Source organism: Cebus imitator, unplaced genomic scaffold (genome assembly GCF_001604975.1).
Source record: "Cebus imitator isolate Cc_AM_T3 unplaced genomic scaffold, Cebus_imitator-1.0 Scaffold314, whole genome shotgun sequence".
NCBI lineage: Eukaryota > Metazoa > Chordata > Mammalia > Primates > Cebidae > Cebus > Cebus imitator.
Genome location: NW_016107629.1, coordinates 539,251 through 564,590, shown reverse-complemented (window position 1 = coordinate 564,590; position 25,340 = coordinate 539,251).

The following is a 25,340-nucleotide window of genomic DNA, read 5'->3' as shown; positions in this document are numbered from 1 at the left end:
GTTAAAGATCATTTGTCCAACCTCCTCATTTGCAAAGAAGAAAATTAGTCTGGAGTTTTTGAGACTGTTGTCCAGAGTCCCACAGGTAGCTTAGGCTGGTGGTAGAGTTCAGTGCCTTTCCCACTATACAGTGTTATCACTCTTAGCCAGTAAAATAGAATTCCCTCAGCTGTAAAGTAGACCCAATACCAAGGGACTTATGTATATGTGCTAGACTTCAGTTCAGAAACCTCACTACATCATCCTTGAACTTAAAATCATTTTATGGCCTCACATTGCTTTTGGCATAAAGTTTAAACCATAGTATGAATGTTCCTTCATGATCTATCTCCTGACTTATCGATTTCTTCTATTACGATGACCTGAGCTGGGCCTGGTGTTTCACACCTGTAATCCCAGCACTTTGAGAGTGTGAGGCACGAGGATCGTTTGATGCAGGAGTTCAAGACTAGCCTGGGAAATACAGTGAGAACCTGACTCTACATCAAAAAAAAATTTTTTTTTTAATTAGCTGAGCATTGTGGTATGTGCCTGTAGTCACAGCTACTTGGGAGTCTGAGGTGGTAGGGTTGCTTGTGCTCAGGACTTCAAGGTTGTAGCGAGCTACGATCGCACTATTGCGCTCCAGCCTGAGTGATATAGTGAGACCCTATCTCTGAACTTAAAAAAAAAAAAAAAAAGAAAGAAAGAAAGAGAGAAAAAACCTACCTGACAGACAGCCTCATTAACACTCACTTAATATGCAAGGTTCAAGCATATAACTTTTCCCATGTAAATATTATTTATCCATTTGCCTCGAGTTCTCTTTTGTGAGAGGCAACCAGGTAACGATACCATCCTTCATGAGGAGAACAAACATTACTCTTTTTGGAAGCATTTCCTAAGCCTCTCCTGATCATTCAGAAACTCTTCTCTATGCTTTCCCCAGAATACCTATCCTATCCACCTCTTTTATGTCTCTCATAAATCTATAGTAATCATAGATCTTCTGCAATCTGCCATTAATATGAACAATTCATTTATAGAAGTTTTTTCATTTTTTTTGATAATTGCTAGATATGTCTTGCAAAGTGACTTTAATTTGTTCACTTCTCTATTCCAAGTGCCTAACATGGTATCTCATCCTGGTAAGCCTGCAATTTATGTTTGTTGAAAGGATGAATGTAAATAAGCATGTGTTTGATGATCACACTCTTAACTTCCCTTCTCCCCATTTCATCTTCATTTCCATCTCTATGCTTCCAGCTACCATTCTTTAGACATTTGTCAGCCTTCTACTATCATTTCTCTTTGTGGCAGATGAGTTTGCAATTCTTAATAAGATAATTCCCAGAAACTCCTTAATTGCTTTCATTTTTTTACCATAAGGCCCAGGGGCACAGAACAAAGGCTAGGTCTATGCATTACAAAGTGAAGGGAGATTTGGCACTCTGACCTTTAATTAGATCCATGTAGATAACCAACCCAAATAATTTAATTCCTGCAATAGAGAAGGTAAGTGACTTTAACACTGCACTTTATATTTTGTTAAGAAGCACAACATAGCTGGAAATTGTGTGGCTATTTCAGACAGATTTATCTCTTTAGGATATTTGCTTAGATCAAATTAATGAAATGTGTGTTGAATTTCCACTTCCCATTTTGCATACTCCTTGTCTAAATGGTGAGAGATTTTTTTTCCTGAAAGATCACCAATGGGAAGAAGGTATAAAATCTGCTGCACATCTTTAAAGGAGCTCTGTTATGATACTGGGAGGCGAGGGGGAACAAAAACAAGAAAAAACTTGGATTTAAACTAGATTAGTAGGTAAGGCTCAAATTATCATGTTACAAGTCATGAAATCATAAATAATATTAAACTTTTCTGCTTAGCTTCTCATCTTAACTCTGATAAAGTTTTATATATGTAACACTATGTTTTTTTAAAACAAGGTAAAATTTTAGGCTTTCTAAATTTATTTTCTAGAATTAAAAACTTTGTTAATGGGATTACAGCAGACATAGAGTACATCATGTAGTAACTTAAATGCATACTTCTTTTTTAAATGGTCACAAAAAGCTCAAGTTATAAAAATATTTTGAGATTACTGGTTAATGTTGCTAAACTATTCAAATTTAATGCTTTGTAATGATTCATTCTCATATTTAGAATACTTAGAAAAACTAAGTGCAAAGAAAAATAAAAATGTACACTATTATATAAATATTTTTGTGACAAATAACATACTGCAGACTAATTTTTTAAAACTGGATATTCCTTTCTGCTTAGAAAGAACTTAATTAATTAATTAATTAATTTTAGACAGAATCTTGCTCTGTCTCCTAGGCTGCAATGCAGAGGTGCCATCTCAGCTCACCTCCCGAGTTCAAGTGATTCACCTGTCTCAGCCTTCTGAGTAGCTGGGATTACAGGTGTGTGCTGCCATGCCCAGCTAACTTTTGTATTTTTAGTAGAGACAAATTTCACCATGTTGGTCAGGCTGGTCTCAAACTCCTGACTTGAAGTGATCCACCTGCCTTGGCCTCCCAAAGTGCTGGGATTATAGGCATGAGCCACTGCGCCCGGCCTGGAAAGAACTTTTTTAAAGAATGCTTCTGGTTGGCAAGAATGCACAAAGGAGAGTGCCTGTTTTATTCACTGAACCAAAAACAAACCATAGTATCAGGAAAAAGTAAATAATATATCTTGCGAAGTGTTGGCTTGCCTATTCAAGACATCTGCTCTCTAGCAGTTTCTAGAATATCCATTTCACTTTTTTCATTTTTTTTTTTTATAATTGCTAGATATATCTTGCAAAGTGACAGAATTGCAGGGGGTTGAGAACACATGATGATAGCTTCCTTCCATATGGGGACAAAGAGGCCAACCTGCAGATGGACTCCTATGAACTGGGGCCTCTGGCTAATTTTCAGGAAAACTCTTCTTCCCCCTTGAAGTAGTCTTCAATGAAACTAGAATCACACAACTAGATGTCTTTTATCCTTCTCCTTGTTCTTCACAAGGTCTGGTAGATTATTCCCACCAAAGATCAACAAATCCTGGAGAGTAAATCATATCTGACATTCAGGGTCAAAGACACATACATCCAGGGCTGGGCATGATGGCTCACGCCTGTAATCCCCGCACTTTGGGAGGCTGAGGCGGGTGGATCACCTGAGGTCAGGAGTTCAAGACCAGCCTGACCAATATGGTGAAAACCCATCTTAAAAAAAAAAAAAAAAAGACTTGCATCCTGTAATCAAACTTCAGGTATATTTTTCTACTGACCTTTCCTAAACTTTCTCTGTAGCTCACTGACAAAAAAGTATGGAAAGAAGAGTACTTTGGTAGTGAGAAGATAGGATTATTGCCCAGGATCTGATAGGAGTATGATATTTATGAGAGGCAAGTCATTTTATTATTGTGCTTATAAAATGAGATACTGTATAACACTTTTAATAACTATTAAGATGACAGCTTTACATATTAATATTATTAATAATTTGAGTCACCCCCATAATTTTTGTTTCTTAGTAGTTTCTTACAATTTTCCTGCTACTATTCTTAAAATAGATTGTTTTTCCAAGAATGCCTAGTGAGTAAAATAGAAAAAGGGAACAGAAAAATAGAAATTTTTAAAATAAAATAGTAAAAATAGAAATTTTACTTTTACTTCCTTTGACTTTCTCTGCAGAACCAAGGGAATCTCTGTTCAATCAGTATTTCTTGATGAATTACAAGTAGTTCAACAGGTATTATGGACATTCACTGATATTTGGACGTTTATCATCTTCCTAACTTCCTTTTATCAGATGCTCATAGTAAACCTGTCCTGATTGCTCAATTACAAGATTTCTTTTAATGAATCAATCAATGAAGCAGTGAGGTTTTCTTTTTCTATGGAAAAAAAAATGATTATTAGCTGTTATAACAAAGTTTATAGTTGGGTAGAATCATATTTGTAAAGTATGCTAACATTATAAGAATTTCCACAAAATTAATTTTTTAGGCAATGATCATTGTTATTTCAGGTGTCCTTGTTCCAAGACACCAAACTGTAATGAGCTACATCGTTTGTGCTGGGTAAAACTATTGCTTTATATTCTCACGGTCGGAATAGCCCAATTGTTCCCAATTCTGTGTCTGCACTCTTTCAGCTTTTAGAGACGTGTCTTTTTCAGCTAGTAATAGCATAAGGCTTTGCCTCTAGAGTAACAACAGTATCATGTCAAAGAGGAAAATGGGCTTCGTTGTACCTGTGGTTTGATGTAACGGTTGTTAGGCACGAATCCACAGAGAAAAATTTCACGTAGCTCAGAGACATTCAACATCTGCCATAAGCCTTGACCCTACTCTACAACAGTGTCTATAAGCTTTGGGGGAACATGTTATTGAAGGATGTCTGATTCCAAGAACCATCACAGCTGTCACTGGGGTTTAGTCTATCCACTGGCTGTTATGCTTATCATAAAACCACAAGCCTTATATCGGCTCTTGTTCAGATCTTGACTGTTCCCATTATACAAGAAAGAGTTAGAAAATAAACACTTGTAGCAGTTTCCGCTTAATGCTTTTTAGAATTGTGTTGGCTAGACAGCAAATCAAATAGTTCCCTCCCTTCTTCCCTCCCTTTCTACACTTCCATTAAAACAAACACACAAAAATCAAATAAAGCATCAGATCACAGATATTTGTGGTCACACTGCCAATGCTTGGAACGTGAAAATTGGACCTAAGGAACAGATATGATTTTCAGCCAGTGGAGATATGTAAATCAGCAAATCAGCACAAGCTCATAGGATGAGACCTAAAAAAAGAAAAAAAGTCAGGCCTGGCAGAAATTAAGCTCTTTGAAAGTAAAAATTTAAACAACACCGTCACTGCAAGTATCAATGCTATATTATTGGTATTTGTGGCTATCAGATCATCATGCATATACAGGACAAGAAAATCTAGAAAAATAATGGAAATATTATTTCAACTCATTGACTTGGTAAATCACTTATCTGAGAAAGTCTCTTAACTAAATAGCTTTATGTATCTCCATGTTTTGATGGCCATTTTTAATTTTTTAAATTTTTAATTCTCATAAAATTGCTGTGATTGTATAACTGCCAATAAGAGCTAAGATTGTATTCTTATAGACACACCCACTCCATGTTTAACTAGGAAAAGCTACACCCAGAACCTGGCAGTGTTCATTTTACACACTCTAGGAAGTATGCTTGGTACAATATACTTACCTAAGCCCACCGCTTCTACCATCTTAACCATGGGTCTCGCACACAGTATAGACTTTACAAAGGAAAAGGCGAACATCTAGATTCCTGCTACTCATTCTATTTTCTGTGACAACAGTTTAACTTCCATTTTGGCTTTGTTTAGGCCAAGCAGGGAATCATTTTTGGCCTCTGAGGAGTCTCATAAAAACAATTAACACTGTCTTCATTTCTCTGGGAGGATTGCAGCTTACTGTAGAACCTAATTACCAATCGTTTATGAGTCATCAACTCTGTTCTTCCTACTGATACATTTCTCGTAGCTATCCTTGGATGTACTATATTGTCACATCTATGCTTCCCACACTTAAAATTCCCTCAAATGCTATTATAATCAGGGTAAAAGTTGTCCTTTTAAAACATTTTCTGACTCCCCTTGCCATTAAGCAGATTTTCGTGAGACTCCATGATCTTCTGTGGGATCACACCCTACTTGTCCTAGGCTGATAAGTGACTTCACAACAGCTACAGGGTGGTAAAGCCATTCAGATAAAAAAATCCTTTCTCATTTTTTTATAAGCTGGTCTGTAAAAATAGTGTTTTGTTAATGTGGCTGTAACAACAAGTTTCTTCTGCTCAACTCCTATATGCAATTTAAAAAAAAACGTTTCTGACAAGTTTTATCAGATCCATGGATTCTGGGGACCATGGCTTCCCATGCTCTTCCACCCCAGACTGTCACTGACCTGCTGCCAACCATGAATGACCCTGATGCCAGCTGCGTATGCTGCAGGCCCATGGTTTCTAAGCCTGGCTTTGTGACGCAATTATCAGGGGAACCATATTAAAACAATGATTCTTATGCCCTGTATTCTACCCTATACCTGTTGAATTTGAATCTTGATGGCAGTGGTAAGGTGAGCAGTTCTCAGATCAGAAATTTATCAATCTTTATGTTTTTTTGAAACAAATTAACCCTCTAGTCAACCCAATCCTAGTTAGCTTATTTGCATTTGAGAATTACTGTGTATTTTGTGTGAAAGTAAAGCAAATTTTGCAGGACAAGACATCAGTCCTCTGGTAAAGCTGAGGTAAAGGTAGCTTATCTCTGTGGTTCCCTTTCATTTTGTGGGACTATACTGTCATGAAAAGAGATTTGATATGTTTGATGTGGATACATCAGATGACAATTACACTAAAAAAGTGATTTCATGATAACTTTCCTACTGTAGGCACAGAGCATCCATATTGTTTGCTGAGTATCAGAAGACCATTCATTCATTATAAATGATTATTTACTGGGAGCCCACCATATACCAGGCACCATACAGGTGTTCTTCTTCTCTGATTATACCCTAAATGATATACCCATTGTCATATGTAATTAAGAATTAGTGGCCGGGCGCGGTGGCTCACGCCTGTAATCCCAGCACTTTGGGAGGCCGAGGCGGGAGAATCATGAGGTCAAGAGATAGAGACCATCCTGGCCAACATGGTGAAACCCTGTCTCTACTAAAATACAAAAATTAGCTGGGCATGGTGGCACATGCCTGTAGTCCCGGCTACTCAGGAGGCTGAGGCAGGAGAAATGCTTGAATCTGGGAGATGGAAGTTGCAGTTAGCTGAGATTGCGCCGCTGCACTCCAGCCTGGCGCTTGGCGACAGAGCAAGATTCTGTCTCAAAAAAAAAAAAAAAAAATTAGTGATATAGAAAAATCCCAAAGATCATTCAAATACTCGAATGACATGTTTCCAGATATTCTTGACATTTTTATCAGATCAGCAAAGCACAAACCCACTTTATAAAGTATGAAAATGACTTTATATAACATTTCATCATAACGTGTCTCTGTGACATAACACCTAGGGGCCAAGGTACAGCACAGAGGCTTCCCTGAGAGCTAGATAAGAAAGTCTTAAAACTGTAAACATGTACTGGGGCACAGAATTATTCACCAGTGGGTGCAGAAAGACATCTTTAAAGCCACAGTTCTACTAGAGAGGATCCCACCAACAGGAGTTAGGACAGTGGACCTGTTGGAATAGCAGCACCATTTGGATAGCAGGATTATATCACAGGTACCTGCGGTTTCAAATATTACCCAAGTACTGTCTCTTTGAAATATATTCATAATGCAGTCTGGGAGGATTTTAAACCATTGTGATATTTTTAATTCATATAATCTTTGTAGCTGTCTCTTTATTCCTTTACTTAACACTTCAATTTGATAGACTGTTTCTAATATGCTTAACATTTGTAATGGAAGTCAGTCTCCACGTTTGGCCAAAGGAGTGATTGCCAAGGTTTGTGAGTGGAGGAGGTTTACTGCCAAAAGGTAACCCAGTCCTTGATTTCACTTCCAATGTATGGAGATCCCAGCACAGTTATTAAAGACATTTTCATTCAACTACAAATTCCTTGAAGATATGGGCTGTATCAAGTCATTAATATAACTTGTAAGGATAATTTCAGTTGTATTAGATTCATTTCTTTTAAATGTCCTAAAGCAACCAGACTTATTCCATAAAAATTACACTGAAGGCAATAATAATAAAATTGTCACTATAGAGAAATGTAAAAACTCAGAACACAAAGCCAGGTGCAGTAGCTCAGCCCTGTAATCCCAGCGCTTTGGGAGGCCAAGGTGAGAGGATGACTTGAGACCAGGAGTTCAAGATTGGCCTGGATAACATAGCAAGACCCTGTCTCTACAAAACAAAAGTAAAAATAAAACCCAGAACACACTAAGAGAAGAAAGAAGGGATTCAATATTCTGCCATAATCCTGATTGAGCTCCAAGTCTTTACAGACACCTCACTGATGCCTTATTGAAAATAGTCAGTGTGTTCCAGAATGTTGACCTTGAAGGTTTTCTTTTCTATTAATTTAAATCATCCTTTTGTTTGAGAATTTGTTCCATTATTCCTAAATACCTTAATAACCAGCTAACCATCCTTCCTCCCTCTAGTTTTCCACATGGCCTCTAAGATTAAGCTTCTTAAAAACACACCACTTGCTTGGGCTTTAAATCTTCAATGATGTCTTTCAATCACTGGAGTCTGGATCTATAAGTCCTCATTAAAGTCTGCCTAAATCCTTTCTCTATCTGAAAGCATTCTTTCTTTCCTTTAAACATTTTGTGTACCCTTATATTGGCATCTGATACAATACTACTTTTATTACATAATTTTCTTCCATAGCTTGTCTTCTGGACTCTCCTGCTCTAGTGTTGATGGCATTTCTGTTTCTGGCTCCCATCAGGCTCCTGGAAGAATGCTGAGCACACAGGAGCATCATGCTTTGTTCAGTGAATATTTGTAGGATATTCACTCTAGAAACAGTACTGAAAATTTCAGATTCTATAGCCAATGCAAACTATATGTAATGGTCTTTGCCAAATATACTTATTAAAACCTTGGAACTCTGATCTTATACCTAAGATTTGACTGTAGCAATGAGGTATGATGCATTACAAAGCATGACTCCTAGGACATTGTGCTGGCTAAGTGGCCAAATATTTACAAAACAATCCAGTTAACCATTGGCTTGGTTTTTTGATCCACGAAATGGGGAGAATATCAGCCTCATGATATTGTTGCTATGGTTGGGCAAGACATTCTATGTGAAAATGCTGTGAAAAGTAACGAGAACTATATAAAGATTCGGGTTATTGTCTTATTTCACAAATGCCGTTACTGAGTTATTTGCTTATCCGTTTCTCCCACATTTTCACATATGTAAATATATGAACATGGTTGGGTGAGGGAGCTCACATCTGTAATCCCAGCACTTTGGGAGGCCGAGGCAGACAGATCGCCTGAGGTCAAGGGTTCGAGAACAGTCTGGCCAACATAGTGAAACTCCATCTGCTAAAAATAAAAAAATTAGCCAGGTTTGGTGGCATGTGCCTTTAGTCCCAGCTACTCCAAAGGCTGAGGCATGAGAATCGCCTGAACCTGGGAGGTGGAGGTTGCAGTGAGCCGAGATTGTGCCACTGCACTGCAGCCTGGGAGAAAGAGCTAGACTCCATCTCAAAAATAAAAACTAATAAATAAATAATATTTTTAAAAAGAGGGGAAAATCTATTTAAACAGTACTCAGACCAAATATTTTAGTATTCTTTACCATGCATCTAAATATTTAATAGATTATTAGTAGACACAAACACAGAAGACACTATTTCACATTTGCATGTTAATGAAAAATTATAAATTATACATTATTTGCTATGTAGAGTAGTGGAAACAGTATTCATTTTTTATGGCTGTAAAAACTTAGACTGTCTCCTGAAACACACATCAAATCCCCTTCTATAATAGTGCCAGAAAGATCTGCAAGCTTTCTAAAACCATGTCTCGCGAAATTAGATAGATTTGTTTGTGCTGCTTTGCAACACGCTAGTGTGAAAGTTCATTTTAAACAAAACAGTTTTAATAATGTCATTACTAACGTACATTTGGTCATCACTAAAAAATGGGGTTTTAATATGAATGTTTCATTTTAATAAACGGCAGAGGAAGCAACTTGCCCTGAGTCAGCAGGAAGTGGTTATACACCAGAGAACAGCCTGATTGTGTTAGATTCATCCAGAACACTGAACAGCCCAGAGACGGTCCAAGAAAAAACAACTGGCTTTATTCAAATGATTAGGCTTACTGCAGCTCAATAGAGAGATTCACACATTCTCCTATTATTTCTTGACCTTGTGCCAAAAACTCCCACTTACAGTAATAATTAGAATTAGTGTTTCCAGTGCATGCCTCCATCTTCCTAACAAACAGTAAAAAAAAGTGGCGCTTACAAACTATGCAGTTAATGAACATTTTCTTTACTTTGTTTGATTAGTACAGCTCAATTTCCCTAACTCTATACCATTACACCCAAACATATCTAATTTTTATTGCTAAATCACTACAAGTACCACTATAAGGACTATCAATATTAAAATGTTGAAAAGAACCAGTGTTTCTTTCTACCTCTCATTAAATTTTAAGAAACTCCCTTCCTTTTCCTGGTCAGGGTACAAATGTAAAGCTGTCTTTGACTGCTGTCATTCTGGATTCTGTGCATTTTTGGTCCAGTAATGTAGAAAACCATAAATACCACAAATATTGAATCACAAATGTTGGACTTAGTGTAGAGCACAAATTACTGTGCCTGTTATTTTAATGAGCACAGTTTGTGGGAAGGTCGGGAAGGGCCCATAAAATCTTCGTAGATGTTGATGAAATGCTTCTGTCTACATTGCCAGTCTGAACCCCTCACCAGGCTTCTCCTTAAGCTCAGCGTGCACTTCCACGAAGGAACTGGCAAGAAGAGAGTCATGTCATATTTATGTGTTCAGTGATTCTTGTAGCACTGTGGTTATTACCACTCACAGAAGCCTAACACATACATCCTAGGAGTTTACCCTTAGTTGGCAGGACCTAATGGGAAATCACATAGAAATCATAAGGTGTGAAAAACAAACAGGAGAAAAATAATCAAAACTTAAAAAAAAATACTTAATAGAATAAATAGGATTGCTAAAACAAGGGCGAATGGCATTTCTTGTCAGAGATAGAGGTCAGGATTAGAATCCCAAAACCTAGATGGGACCCCATGCCTCTGCCACTAACTGATTTCTTTCTGCTTGGATGAGGCATCAAGTTAGGAAACTTGGGCACTCCGGGCTTTGGTTGTCTTAGTCACAAAATCAGGTGAACAAAATTCCTACTTCAATCACCTCACTGGTTTGTTGTCAAGAATAAATGAATAAATGAATGGATGCAAGTCTTATAAACTCTACAGGGACACAAGTTGGTGATTTTTTGAGTTCGTGGCAAGAGACTGTATGGTAAATCCATCACCTTGCTACCTTGCTTCAAGCCCTTCTTGGCTTCATGCATTACTTGGTATCCAGGCTCCTTGCTTGGCCTGTGAGTCCCTACTAGCCCTGGGTTCTGCTACTCTTTGCATCATGGTCTAATACGTGCAGCAGCCACACAGGCCTGGGAAGAAGCCAAGATCACTTTCACTTCAAGACCTTTGATATGCAGAACCTCTGAATGGAACGCCCTTTCCCGAGATCCTTATGTGGCGGGCCCCTTTTTCTTCTAGGTTAGCTAAAATTTTACTTCTTCAGTGGGCCTTTCTGTGCCTGTAGCTACAGTACCCTCTCCCACAGCACTCCCTGTCTAACTGTTGTCTTTCTGCAACCTGAAATTATCCTCCCTGCTTCTTTGCTCACCTGATTATTGAAGGGTCCTCACAGAATACAAGCTACCTAAGAGCAGGACTGTTGCTAGTCATGTTCACTACTTTAAAATTGGCACCTGGGAAACTGCCCAGCCCATAGTAGGGACTCAATAAAACTTGTTGACTGGCTGATGAATATGACAGTTGGCTATTCACTGAGAGGGACAGAGAGCAGGAAGGGCCCGCCTGGTGTTTGAGGACTCTGACCACTGCCCTTTTTGTAAGCCATCTCAAATGTGTCCTGTGCCTTCTTACAATGGCTCCTGGTCTCTCTCTGTCTGAACTACCCATGTATCTCCACTTTATCTTATCTCCTAAGGTAAACGTAATAATAATTATAATGGTATTAATAATTATGACTCTCATTGACAAAAAAAGAAACTGTATCCCTTTCCTGAGTGATAAACTGACTGAACTACAAGTCAATTATCTGTCAAGAGTAATAACAATAGTTGAGTACTAACTTGCAGCTAAATATTTGACATATGTAATCTCATTTAAATCCTTAGAACATTTCACTTTTGAGTGAATCAAGGATTAGAGGGATGAAGTAATTTATAGAAGGTCTCACCACAGCAAGAGGCAGGGCTTACCCTGAAATGAATGTTGATGAGAGACTCATGCTCTCTCCTGCATCATACTGCTGTGTGTATAGCAAAGCCCTTGCAGAGAAGAACTCATGCTCTTGTTTCCACAGAGCTGGGCTCACTTTTTCTCTACCCCAGTATCCCCTATCCTGGGTGATAAATTGACTGAATTATCAGAGAAATGAATCGGGCAGCTCATGCTTTTGTTTTTTCATTAATGTATGATATATCTTTTCAGAAGCCTTTTGACTGCAAAATAACTGGCAAAGGGACACTCCAGATTGATGATCATAATAACAGCTTACATTTATGAAGCACACACTATGTGTTAGGCATTTGAAACTTCATGACAACTCTATATGTCCTATTTTGATCCCTTCTCATGAATGAGGAAACTGAGCCATAATAGAGTTTAATAATTTGCTTCATGTCACACAGCTAGCAAGCGGTGGAGCTGGGATTTTATACTCACAAGTATGACTAAATGGGCAGTGTGCTCCATCACTATGTTAAGCTGATGGGCCCAGGAAATCAAAGCAAGGGCTAGTTTACTTGGCCTATACGTAAACAAATCTCATTTTCAACAGCAACTCATTTTTCCATGTAACATCTGGCCTAAGAAGGGCCCCTAAATAAATCATTTTCTATTTTTTGGCAATGTTAGTTAATGCTTCAGTCTTGTGATTATTTTTAATATTAGAATGATAAAAAAGTAGAACAGTCTTGGATAAATAAACAACCTATTTTTCATTTGATACAGATGAGCCATCATCTAAACAATATCATTAATCACCTTAATATATCTATCACCATCACTTTCTCTAGACTTGCTTCTTCCTTTGTCAATGAGAAATGTATGAAATAAAACAATTGTGTGATAAGAAATCATGCAAACAATTTACTGGCATTTCCAGTTTCTGTTCTAGGTTTTTTTGTTGTTGTTGTTGCTGTTGTTAAAATCCCAAATATTACAGATTTTAGTTAGGCCCACGATGTCATTAAACTTCTCAGTTAAATAAGGGAGGATTTTAAAAAGGAGCAGAAATAGTTGCACGAAGATTCCTAAAGGGAGTTTTGATGGGAAATTTTTCACTAAAAATGAGACATTTTTTAGAGAAAGTCAACCAAAAGGGGAAAATTTTGACAGAAATTTTGTATCGGGTGTTTTAGTAATTAACCACCAAATTTCCAGATGACAAGGCAGAAAGCAAGCGAAGTCCTGGAGGAATCGCCCTCTGGGGAAAAAGGAAAAAAGGGATTTTGAATTTGACAGTTCAACCTTGTACCAGCACCGTTTTCTCCTCCTGCTGGTTCAAGGAGTTCTAAGCACCCTTCTGTAAATCATCATCTTACATCTATTTATTATCTTCCAGCTCGGTGCACAATACAATCTGTTACACATGGATACCAGCAATAATACACGGGGGGCTCTGGTGTAGGAGACAGTAAGCTCTGTGCTCATCCGCTTTCTGAGTCTCATCCCGCAATGTGGAGTTCCTGGTCACGCTGTGGCCACCATCACCAGCAATTAACACAAAGGTATTATGCTTCTCGCCTTCATTCCTCTTTACTTTGCTCATGCAATAGGATGTTAGCCACCCAATGCTATATGGATACAAAAAGTGTCTGACTGTCTTAGAACACCATAAGGTTGAAGAGATTATGTTTATTTATTTATTTATTTTTTACTGTGAGCGTGGGCAATTTAGTAGGAATCTGGTAACCTGTATTACAAGATACTTGTATACACAGTAGCACTGTTTCTGTTCAGTGGAGAGCTAAAATAAAATGAATTCCATATCCCTGCCAGAATGCTACAAAAATGTTAGCTATTATTGCAGAAGAGGAAATCAAACCCAGTGGAACAAAAATTAAGAACTTTAAATGTGTGCTATGTTGCAATGATTCTCAACACAGGCTCTGAAAAGCTTTTTTTAAAAAACATGCCAGGAGCAGTGGCTCATGCCTGTAATCCCAGTACTTTGGGAAGCCGAGGCCGGCAGATCACAACGTCAGGAGTTCAAGACCAACCTGACAAACATGATGAAATGCCGTCTCTACTAAAAATACAAAAATTACCTGAGCGTGGTGGCACATGTCTATAATCCCAGCTACAAGGAGGCTGAGACAGGAGAATCACTTGAACCCAGAAGGCAGAGGTTGCAGTGAGCTGGGATCATGCCCTTGCACTCCAGCCTGGGTGACAGAATGAGACTCCATCTCAAAAAAATAAAAAAATGAAAAATAATCCAGACACCCAGCACCCATCCAGGAGTGATTCTGATTCATTTATTATCTTCCAGCTCGGATAGAACCCAGGCACTTGAAAAAAAAAAAACAAAACCCAGATAATTCCAGTTTGCCTACAGGATTGAGAACAACTGGTCTGGGGACAAAACTTCAGAGCCCAATTATTGTTTTAGTACTAGCACCGTCGTTTACTTGTGAGACTTTGTACGAGTGCTTCATCTTTCACTTTGTTTCTAGATTTCATCTATCATGAAGAGTTGTCATAACAATTAATTAGATCTTGTAAGTGAAACTACCTTGATAAGCATAAAATGCTATAAAAATATTTAAAAAAGAAATGAAAGAAATCTCTGAAATCAAAGAACTGTGAGGTCTATTGTCAATTCTGACATGATTTTTAGACACATAATATTTGTCTGACTTCAAGCACACGTCCTTTTACATTTCTTAACTTTAGTTTCCTTACCTGTAAAATGGAAACAACATATTCAACCTGCAGCTCACAGCAAAGGAAGATAAATACTCCTATTTTATAGAAGTGTGAAGGTTAAAAGACAATATTTTTAAGGTACAATTCCAATCCAGTTTAGTTTTGTTCCCCTTCCCTTAACGTTTTTCTGAGAATCAATTAAGTTAATGTACATGAGAGCATATTATAACTATGATTTATTATCATTATGCTGTTGTTTTTGTTATGTTTTCATTATGTCTCATTTTGCTCAGCTGTAAAATGAGAGTAGTGAACTAAATCATCCTAAAAACATCCTCTAAGCACTAAAATTCTGTGATTGTTAAAAAACATGGACAACCTTTATACTCATTTGATTCTGGTTCTGTATGTGTACGTGAGAGAGAGAGAGAAAATGAGACTGAGAGAGCCAGAAAGTCCATGTGTCTGTGTCTGTGTAAGTTTCGAGAGAGAGAGAAAACAGAAACATTAATGAAAGGAAGGATCCTGAGTTGTCTTAGCTTAGAATTCATCACACTTCGTGACTGCATTATTCCTCTGGGATAATTCACAGCAGAATCCTGAGGAGTTCACAAACAAGAATCTTGTTCTACTCTGGAATTTAGGTGCACCTTGACTTCTGCTGATTTTAACTGGTTTGGATGCTGAAATTGAACTTTACTTCAAGCCAGAAGGCTAAAGGAGCAAGCCCAGTAACTATATGCTGCTCTCTAGGATAGCCTGAAGATGTTCAATTCAAGTTGCTGGCCCGTTTCAACCACTTAGACGCACTGAACCTCCTCAAACAGATAGTTTGAGTAGCCAAATTTCTGATGCTAGATTTGAAGGAGTGAAACACATTTCTGCATTTCTGAAAGCATTCAAAGAAAGGAACGGGAAAATGCTGCATTTTATTAGTTAGTGTGTACATGTGCAGATTCCTTATTGTGGGAATTTTTAAATTTGTCCTCTCTGTGGGCTCATTTTCTTTAGGGTATGAATATGCTCAGGTTTCTCCACTCGTGAAACAGCTTCAAAATAACAGAAATTAAAAATCCTCTCTTCCACCAAATATTTCTTTCTAGCTGCAGCGCTACCTCTCTTTGTTTTCATAACCGACATGTTTACAGCACTGTCTGTGCCTGCAACCTATATTTCATCTTTTCTGATTCATCCTTAATCCCCTGTAACCCGGCCTTGTTTCTACCTTTGGCCAAGGTTGGCATGTTCTCCTTTGTGTTAATTTCAAAATGCCAGTTCTTCCCTTGTGTGATCCTACTGAGTACTACTGCACTTCTAATTCCATCGACCACGCCTCTTATCTCAGACCTCATCACCCCTTGGGTTTACAACACTGATCACTCCTAGGTTTCTTCTCCCTCTCTGCCCTGTCCTTGGCTTTCTTCAGGTCCTTCTCATGCCATCTGGTTCTTATACACTGATTTTCCAGGAACCTACCCCTATACTTTTCTTCTGATCACTCTACACACACTTTCTGAACAGGCTCATTCACGTGCATGGTAGCAATCACTACCTCTCCCGGGATCCTCAAAAGCAGCCTAAGTGGGGCAAATCTTTACATGCTACTACTTTCTTAGGAAGTACAATCTCAGAAAAGCATGAATGAGCAAAAAGGAAAATGAGTAAGGGAAGGAGTAAGAACAAACACAGCTGCAGTTTTGTGAAAAACACAACTGGCTTTTTCTCTCACAGTTCGTTACAAAAAGGCTGTATATAACCCTATGCGTCTGGACAGTGTCTTATGCATCTTCAGATCCAACATATGAAATCTTAAATTTAACATCTTCTTCACCCTTCCAGTCTCAATATCTGCTCCTCCATCAGCATGTTATTTTTCTGTGAGTTTCTTTTCATCAGCCTAAGAAACTTAAATCATCCTTGAGCTTTCCTTCTGCCTCATACCTCCTGATGCTGATATCTCCAGGTCACCTAATTCAGGCCCTCTTCCATTCTCACCATTCATGTCTTCATTAGTTTATTTATTTATTTATTTTTAACTTTTCTTCATTATTCCATTCATCAGTTTTTCCAATCCATGCTTCAGCATCCAGAGTTGCCTTCTTAAAGAAATATTTGATAAAGTAAGTCTTTGGTGTACAAATACCTAAATGACTTATCAGTGCATTCAGGATAAGGGTGGAAGTGCCTAGCATGACATGATCTGAACTTGACTTCCACTTCAGCTAGACCTTGCCCCATTCCTCTTTTTAAACTTTGAGCTTTATCCACATTCAATGACCGGTAAGTTTCTCCAGAGTGTTGTGTCTTATTATGGCATTTTTCCTCTGCACAAGCTCTTTACAGCATAATGTTCCCCTCCTTCAATGGCTTCTTCTAATTCATACCTGCTCACCCTGCAAGACTTACATTTTTTTTTCAAAAATCCTTAACTTCAGCCAATCCCCTTCCTGCCATATGGGCTCAGCACCTTTACCGTTGGCTTTCTTTACACACTAACATTGCACTTCTCACACACCCTGCTATGAAAATATTTTTAACAAACCTAAGTGAATGGCTAATTTTACATGTACTTAACTGGGTTAAGGGATGCCTGGATAGGTGGTAAAACATTATTTCTTGGTACACTTGTGACGGTGTTTTGGAAGAGATTTGCATTGAAATTGATAGACTATGTAAAGAAGATCTGCCCTCATCAATGTGGGCAAGCATCATCCAATGTTTCGAGGGCCTGAACAGAACAAAAGGGGAAACCTGCTCTCTCTGTTTGAGCTGAGATATCTGTCTTCTGCCCTCTGACCACAAAGTTCCTGGTTCTCAGGCCCTCAGACTAGGACTGAATTACACCCTCAGGTTTCCTGGCTCTCCACTTACAGACAGAAGGTTGTGGAACTTCTTGATCTCCATAATTGCTTGAGACAATTCCCTTGAGAACTCTCATATGTTTGTATCTCCTATTGGGTTCTCTTTCTTTGGAGAATATAATAAGTCTTGGAGATTTCCTGTTTGCAGGCACTGCATAACCAAACTTGCCAAATCTTGGGTGTCTGGCAGGGCTGAGTAAGCCAGTGCCCATGAATAAATTAGACTATGCTAACAACAACAAAAGAGGTACTGGATGTTTTTCTAGCATCCAAATTGTGTCAGGCAGAATGCGAACTGTTTTACATACATAACTGAATTGCCAAAAAATTAGTTTTGAGTTAGACCATTTGTATTCCTTTTTCAGACCCAGGTTAAACCACAGATAAAAGTATCCTTGTGACTAGGATCAGATTTCCTTTCTGGCATTCCCTGCAGCGTTCCAGGACTCTTCCTCCTACTAAGAGCTAACATTTATTGTGCTCTTACTGTTTGAGCCAGGCACTAAGCTAAGCCTATTAATCTTCACAACAACCTGATGTGATAAAGACTTTTTTATTCCTATGCTGCAGAGGAGAAAAATATAGCACAGAGAGACAAAGTAAGTTTACCAGGATGTATTTATAGTAAGTGCTAGAGCTGGGATTTCATCATAGACCACAGATTCCCGAGACTGCACACCATTTAACATACCTTTTCTATAGCCGGATGATATTGTGGTTGAAGGCACAAGAAAATACAGGCATTGAGAAACCTGGCTTCTGGTCTCTGTTCATTTTTATTAAGCTACAAAACTTTGTATTGGCCACTGGAACTCAGTTTCCTCATCCATCAAAAGTGTAGAGTTTAATTCTGATATTCACTATGCTTTCTTTTGACTTCTATTTTGGTGACTCTATTCTAAATGTCAGACTGAGCTTCACAAGCTCAATGGGAAAGGGAATCATCATGTAGTCTTGACAGCCAAAAACTCAGCTGCAAAAGATTAAAGAAAAAAAAAAAAGAGCCATTCACCAGAAAAATGACTGGGCAGGTACAGACTTACACACCTTATACTAGGAATCCAAATGTCCCTTTGTATCGGTCTATTCTAATTGACTTCACTGTTGCTTTTAAACCAGTTTATTATGGAAACAGTTTATAAAATGACTCTTCCTTTGTTCAGTCCTCTTGGATTTTTATCTTTCACTGATTTTGCCAGTTAGAAACTAAAGTGACTTTCCAGAACTACTCAGGCACATCTTCAGGGGACAGAACAATCATAGGGAAGCCCACTTTGTAGCTCGTTTCTCTGAAGATGAGGACCACCCCTCCAGCTAAGGAAAACACTAAACACCATATTTCCAGGGATATATTTAGGGAAAAATATGATTCCAAAAGAAAGCAGGCTCTGTGACACAGTATGCACCTGCCTAGTCACCCTAGTTCTGAGATCATGGTTGTGTAAATCTTACCCAAGCAACCACCAAAAGTAGAGATGTTGTGGGGGAAGTGGAAAGAAGAATTAAGTGCACATGTAAAAGGGCCCCTTTCTAATGGAGGTCTCTAAATTTTGCAATTAATGAAAGATGAAGAGCCCTGGCTTCAAGCCCTGACTTTCAGTCCAGGCTCAATTAGCTACATAGTCTCCAGTGTCTCCTTGTCTCTCTGAGTCTCTGATTATCTACAAAATAGGTAGCTGGACAAAAACGAACTGTTAAGTTCCTCATAGTTCTAAACATTCTATAATGCTGATTTTTGCTGAGGGTCCAGAATTTGAATTTATTTTGTAATCCCAAATATTGCCACTGAAATGTCTTCTGTTCAGCCCCTTTCATAAGCTCAGGATTTCACGCTCATTACAAAACATAATAAAGGCAAAAAACAAAACAAAAGAACCCTAACAAACAAAAAGCCCTCCTATTGCTGTCATTGAGTTTAAAGATGAGAAACTGGACTGCAGGTGATTGTCTTGGGTAAACTGCAGTGTGATTGCATTGTTCTGGCTTGGGACCCTCTTCTCTTGGATCAGAACAAGACCAGCTTTATGAGGAAGCCCGTTGCCTCTCTATATTTCATCTGAGTTACAGTTGAATGAAAAAATTGCAAATAAAATCCAGAAAACTTTTTTTTTTTTTTTTTTTTTGTAGAAGTCAACAAACTGCTGTAACTAAAAGGTTGTTTGGGCTCTGAATCAACTTTATTTCTTGTCTTTTTGCTCTTTTGAAAATAAAAAATCTCATTTCCAGCACATAAAGTAGCATTAGTTCTTATTATTCCATACATTAGAAGTCAACTGGTAATTCATAAAAATTAAATTAGCGATTTTGCATTTGATTTAGTGACGACAAACTATCGGATTCAGCAGTTTGGCTCTGATAACCTTTGAAATGTATTAATTTCACCAGTGATTTACATAGGGCTTTATTTCCCATTGCTACGGCTTCATTCTCCAAAGCAGAAATGTCCCATGGTTTTTCAATTTGTTACCTAATCAGCACAATATATTCCTCCTTTTCTTCCTTGTATATTGTCTCCTAAATTTGAGAGTCCAATATCTGAAGAAATTGTACCAAGAAATCTCACATGGCTTTTCTGTTTCTGTGAACCTTTAAGGGAATAAACTGAGAAAAATTATTACATTGAACTGGTGGTACTGCTTGCAAACACAGCAGCCTTAAGATGATTGCATTCAAATGAATTTTTTTTTTTCAAATCATGATACTTGGACATTTCAAAAATATTTCCACAAATCCACCTAAAGCTCCTAATATCAATATATCAAAATCCTTGGGAACTACACCAATGACAAATATTGGAGTTCTGAAAAGCAGTTTCCTAAGGCGATTCTGATGAGGCATACTGTGTGACAAAAGCCACCCTCTACTCCCTAAATGCCCACGTTCTGGCACCAGACTGAGGAAGCAAATTCTCTCCAACCTTACCCTTCTTTATTGTTATCTCCAGGTTAGAGGACCCCAGAGACAATTGGGGTGATGCCACAGTTCAAAAAAATTGGGCTTTGCTTGTCAGACAGAAATCCAGTTTCTTTAAACTAATATAATTCTAGGAGCATCATAACTGCATATTTCACATCTAGTTAAACCTGTGGCGAAAACCAAAAGACCCTTCTTCAAATTTTAAGATGATTTTGGAGGTGTTTATCTTAGCTAAAGGCAGTGAAATCAAACCGCATATTGAGAGTGAAAATATTCTATTTTTCCAAACTCAATTCAACAAAGTGCTTATCTCACAGGAAAAGAAAAATACGGTGATGAGTAGCTAAGAACTACCAAAGTTCCCACCAGAAGTGCCCGATGCTCCATGTTGGGGGTGCAGAACATTAGGCTGAACAAAGGGGGTTGACACTGGGGGGCAAGAGTTTAAGAAATGAAGGTGTATTTGGAGTTTTATATTGGGGAGAGATAAGTGCTACAGAGAAAGTGAGAAGAGATTTGGCCATTTGAGTAGAAATATCTACTTTCTAATATGCCTTGGAAAGTTGACAAACAAGAAACCTTCAACTCTTCTTTGAGGGCTGCACTAGAGCAACTCATTTTGAATATAAAATGAAAGAACAAATATGACAACAACAGTAACAGCCTTAAAGAGATTCAGTAGTCTATGGGGATGAAATACAGTCAGCCCTCCATATCCATGGGTTCTGCATTCCTGGATTCAACCATCCCTGGATTCAACCATCCCTGGATAAAGGTATTCAAAAACGAATTTTAGAAATGACAATACAATAGCAAAAATAAGAAATACTATAGTATAACAACTGTATGCATGGTATTTACATTGTGTGAAGTATTATAAGTAATGCAGAGATGATTCAAAGTATATGGGAGAATGTGTGTAAGTTCTGTGCAAACACTATGAGATTTTTTTTATCAGGGACTTGAGCACTGGCAGATTTTAGTGTCTGTCGGGGGTCCTGGAACCAATTCCCTATAGATACTGAGGGACAGTGGTAATATTCATATAAAGTCATTCATCTTAAGTCATCGTATTCTTTTGATTGTGTTATATTTGTTATATCTATTCTTTGCCATGTTTGAGTTCTTCTGACACTGAATCTGTGAGGTAAAAATATATGATGTATTACAAAGTTTATTCATAACAAAATAAGACATACCATGATATAAACTATGAAACATTACTTTTACATTACTAAATTTGTTTTTTATTTATGTATGTTGCTTACAAAATACAGTTTCTTGTGTAAATGTTTAAATTTTCTTTGTGCACTGTTTTATAAACAATCCTCTTATCTTTCTCTTAATGTTTGCTTTTATGAAAGAGGCTCTGGTTTTATTTATTTGTTGACATTGTGTGACATTTAAGCCAATTCCGTTTCCTAAGCCTTCTTTTTTTGTAATTCACATTTTCTGCCTTCGTAGCTATTCTAGATGAATGTTAGAAACCATGTTTTTTCATATTTCATTTTCCAAATAAACTCTCTTGGTTGATTACTATTCTTTTCTTATTTTTTTTTTTTACTTTGTGTTTTTCATTCTCACATTTCCACTATGAATAAAAAGAGAAACAAAGATTACAACTTTGACTTAACTAGAATCTATACTTCATCAAAGCAGTTAATTTGTCTCCAGTTTCCCCAATATCTTCACTGTATCCCCAGTTTCTAGAACAGTGTCTGCCACAGAGTAGCCAGCCAAACATATTTTTGAAGGAATTAATTATTAAAAACACTCCTAAGATCAGTTGATTCATGAATCTTCCCAAGGCCAGCCCAGGAATGGTGCCAGTCCAAATGGTCTGCACCAAAGTAAAGCTGGTGGGGTTTTGCCAAGCAAAGCTGAAAGCAGTTGAATGAATCACATCCCCAAAGGGGAGCTAGAGATCAAGGCCATTGTAAAATATCACTTTACCTAGAGTGTGGATAGAGTGCCATTTCTTAGCCTCTTCCTCAATGTTCCAACCTGCTTTTATTAATTGGGCATGCCCCATTAATTTCTAAGGCATGGCAACATCTATAATTTCACTGATCATAATGTGGGTAAAATCAATCTAAAGAGTAAAAATGTATCATATTTTTGAACCAAACAAGTGACTTTTAAAGTGTAACCGGGAGAGCAAAAATACCAGTGAAAGGAATTAGATGTAAGCCAATAAACCAGGTAATTATTTCAAGATTGGATAGTAAGTTCTCAGTCCAGGTGACTTGGATATTTATTTCACTGAAAAGAAAGCAATGTATGTATTAATCAAACAGTATAATATCATTCTTAAAAATATGTGTATAAGCCTCATCATGACCATTTGGATTATTTGCTTTTTAGAGTTACATATTCTAAAATGGTACCTAATTTACTCAATACAAGTAAGGATATATATCATCAAAGTATTTTATTTTATTTAAACTATTTTATGCAAGGTATGTGTGTTTATCAGAAACTATTTAGCCTGTAGAATGTCTGACCTGATAAGATTTTGGATACATGTCTACGAGGCTGCATTAGTTTGTTATGGTAATGCAAGCCAAAGTTTAAATGTTCTTACATGGTTAAGAAATATCCCCTTATTTATTTAGTTAGTTATTTTTAGAGAATAAGACCATGGTCTAGTGCTTAAGGAAACTGATTTGCAAACAAAAATGTGACATTGTTTTGATCTCTATTCTTGGCATTTTGTGTAGTCTTAGGCAACCACCTTTGCAGTTGTCCCTAGTGCCTGCGTTTGGAGAATCTTCCTGCCAAGGAGATTCCAGGAGTCAAATCAGGGGAGTTCTAAGACAAGATTCTGGTTGGAATCGGAACAGCTAATTCTTGCCATAACGCAAAAAGGTTTCTAAAATGTGAAGATTACGTCTACCCTACCGGCTGTTCCTAATGTGTCAGCTTATTTTCCATCCGCTTATGAGTGGGAGCGATGAGGAAAATGGCCTCTCCTTTGTCCATAATTTGCAGGATTAAAATTCCTTGTCATAATGTTGATGTTTCTGTGATTGTAGTACAGTCATCTTCCACAGAATGACATTTCGGTCAACAATGGACTGCATGTATAATGGTGATCTCATATGATTATAACAGAGCTAAAAAATAATTCCTACCCCCTGGGGACGTTGTAGGTGCCATAACATTGTAGCACAATGCATCACTCACCTGTTTGTGGTGATACTGGTGTAAACAACTCTAACTGTACTGCCAGTTGCATAATCTTCTAGCAGTATACTTATGCTTTTTTTTTACATTTAATGTGTCCAACTGATTTATTTTTTCTTTTCATATTTAATGTAATAGCACACACAATTATGTACAGTATATAATGCTCAATAATAATATTAATTATGTTACCAGTTTATGTATTTACTGTATTATACTTCTTGTCATTATTTAGAGTGTATTCCTCCTACTTATAAAAAATTGTTAACAGCAAAACAGCCTCCAGCAGGTCCTTCAAAAGCTATTCAGAAGAAGGCACTGTTATCATAGGAGAGGACACTCCATGCTTGTTATTGTCCCTGAAAACCTTCCAGCAGGACAAGATATACAGGTGGAAGACAGTGATATTGATGATTCTCACCCTGTATAGGCCTAGCCTACTGTGTGTGTTTGTGTCTTTGTTTTTAACAAAAGATTTTAAGAAGTAAAATAATAAATAATTTCAAATAGAAAAATGCTTATAGAATAAGGATATAAAGAAAGAAAATACTTGTGCACAAGTGTACAATGTGTTTGTATTTTAAGTGTTATTACAAAGGAATCAAAACTTTTTAAAAATTAAACAATGTATAAGGTTAAACAGTCATAATATGCTACAGTTAATTTAGTATTGAAGAAAAAAATCCTCATATAAATGTGTTTTAGCTTAAGTGTACAGCATTTGTAAAGTCTACAGTAGTATACAGTAATGTCCTAGGCATACATTCACTCACTGACTCACCAAGAGCAAATTCCCGTCCTGCAAGCTTCATTCATGTAAAATGCCCTATAGAGGTGGAGCACATTTTATTTTTTATACTGTAGCTTTACTGTATCTTTTCTATGTTTAGATGTGTTTAATGCACTTGTGTTATAATTGCTTGCAGTATACATTATTACATTGCGTTACAATCGCTTGAAGTATTCAGCATAGTTACATGCGGTACAGGTTTGTAGCGTAGGAGCAATAAGCCATATTATATAGCCAGCACCCACCTAGGCTATACTGTCTTGGTTTGTACGAGTGCATTCTATGATGTTCCCACCGCAATGAAATAACGTAACAATGCATCTTTCAGCACCGATCATCATTATTAAACTACACATGACTGTATACAATATTTTTTTTTCTTTCATCACCCAGGCTGGCATGTAGTGGTGCAAAAACAGCTCCCTGCAGCCTTCATCTCCCAGGCTCCAGTGATCCTACCCCCCTCAGCATTCCTAGTAGTTCAACTGTAGGCATACATCCCCATGCCCAGGTAATTTTTGTATTTTCTTTAGAGATAGGGTTTTGCTGTGTTGCTTGGGCTGGGCTGATCTTGAGCTCCTGAGCTCAAGCAATCTGCTCACCTAGGGCTTCCAAAGTGCTGGGATTATAGGTGTGAGCCACCATACCTAGCCTGTATACAACTTTGAGCTAAATAATATATGTTGGAGAAAGGCCATAGGCAGAGGAACGGTACAAGCTCATGTGTACCACAAGTTTCAGAGTATTCCAAATCATACAAAACTGGAAACCATCATTCTCAGCAAACTGACAGAGGAGCAGAAGATCAAACACCGCATGTTCTCACTCATAGGCGGGTGTTGAACGATGAGAGCACATGGACAAAGGGAGGGGAGCACTACAC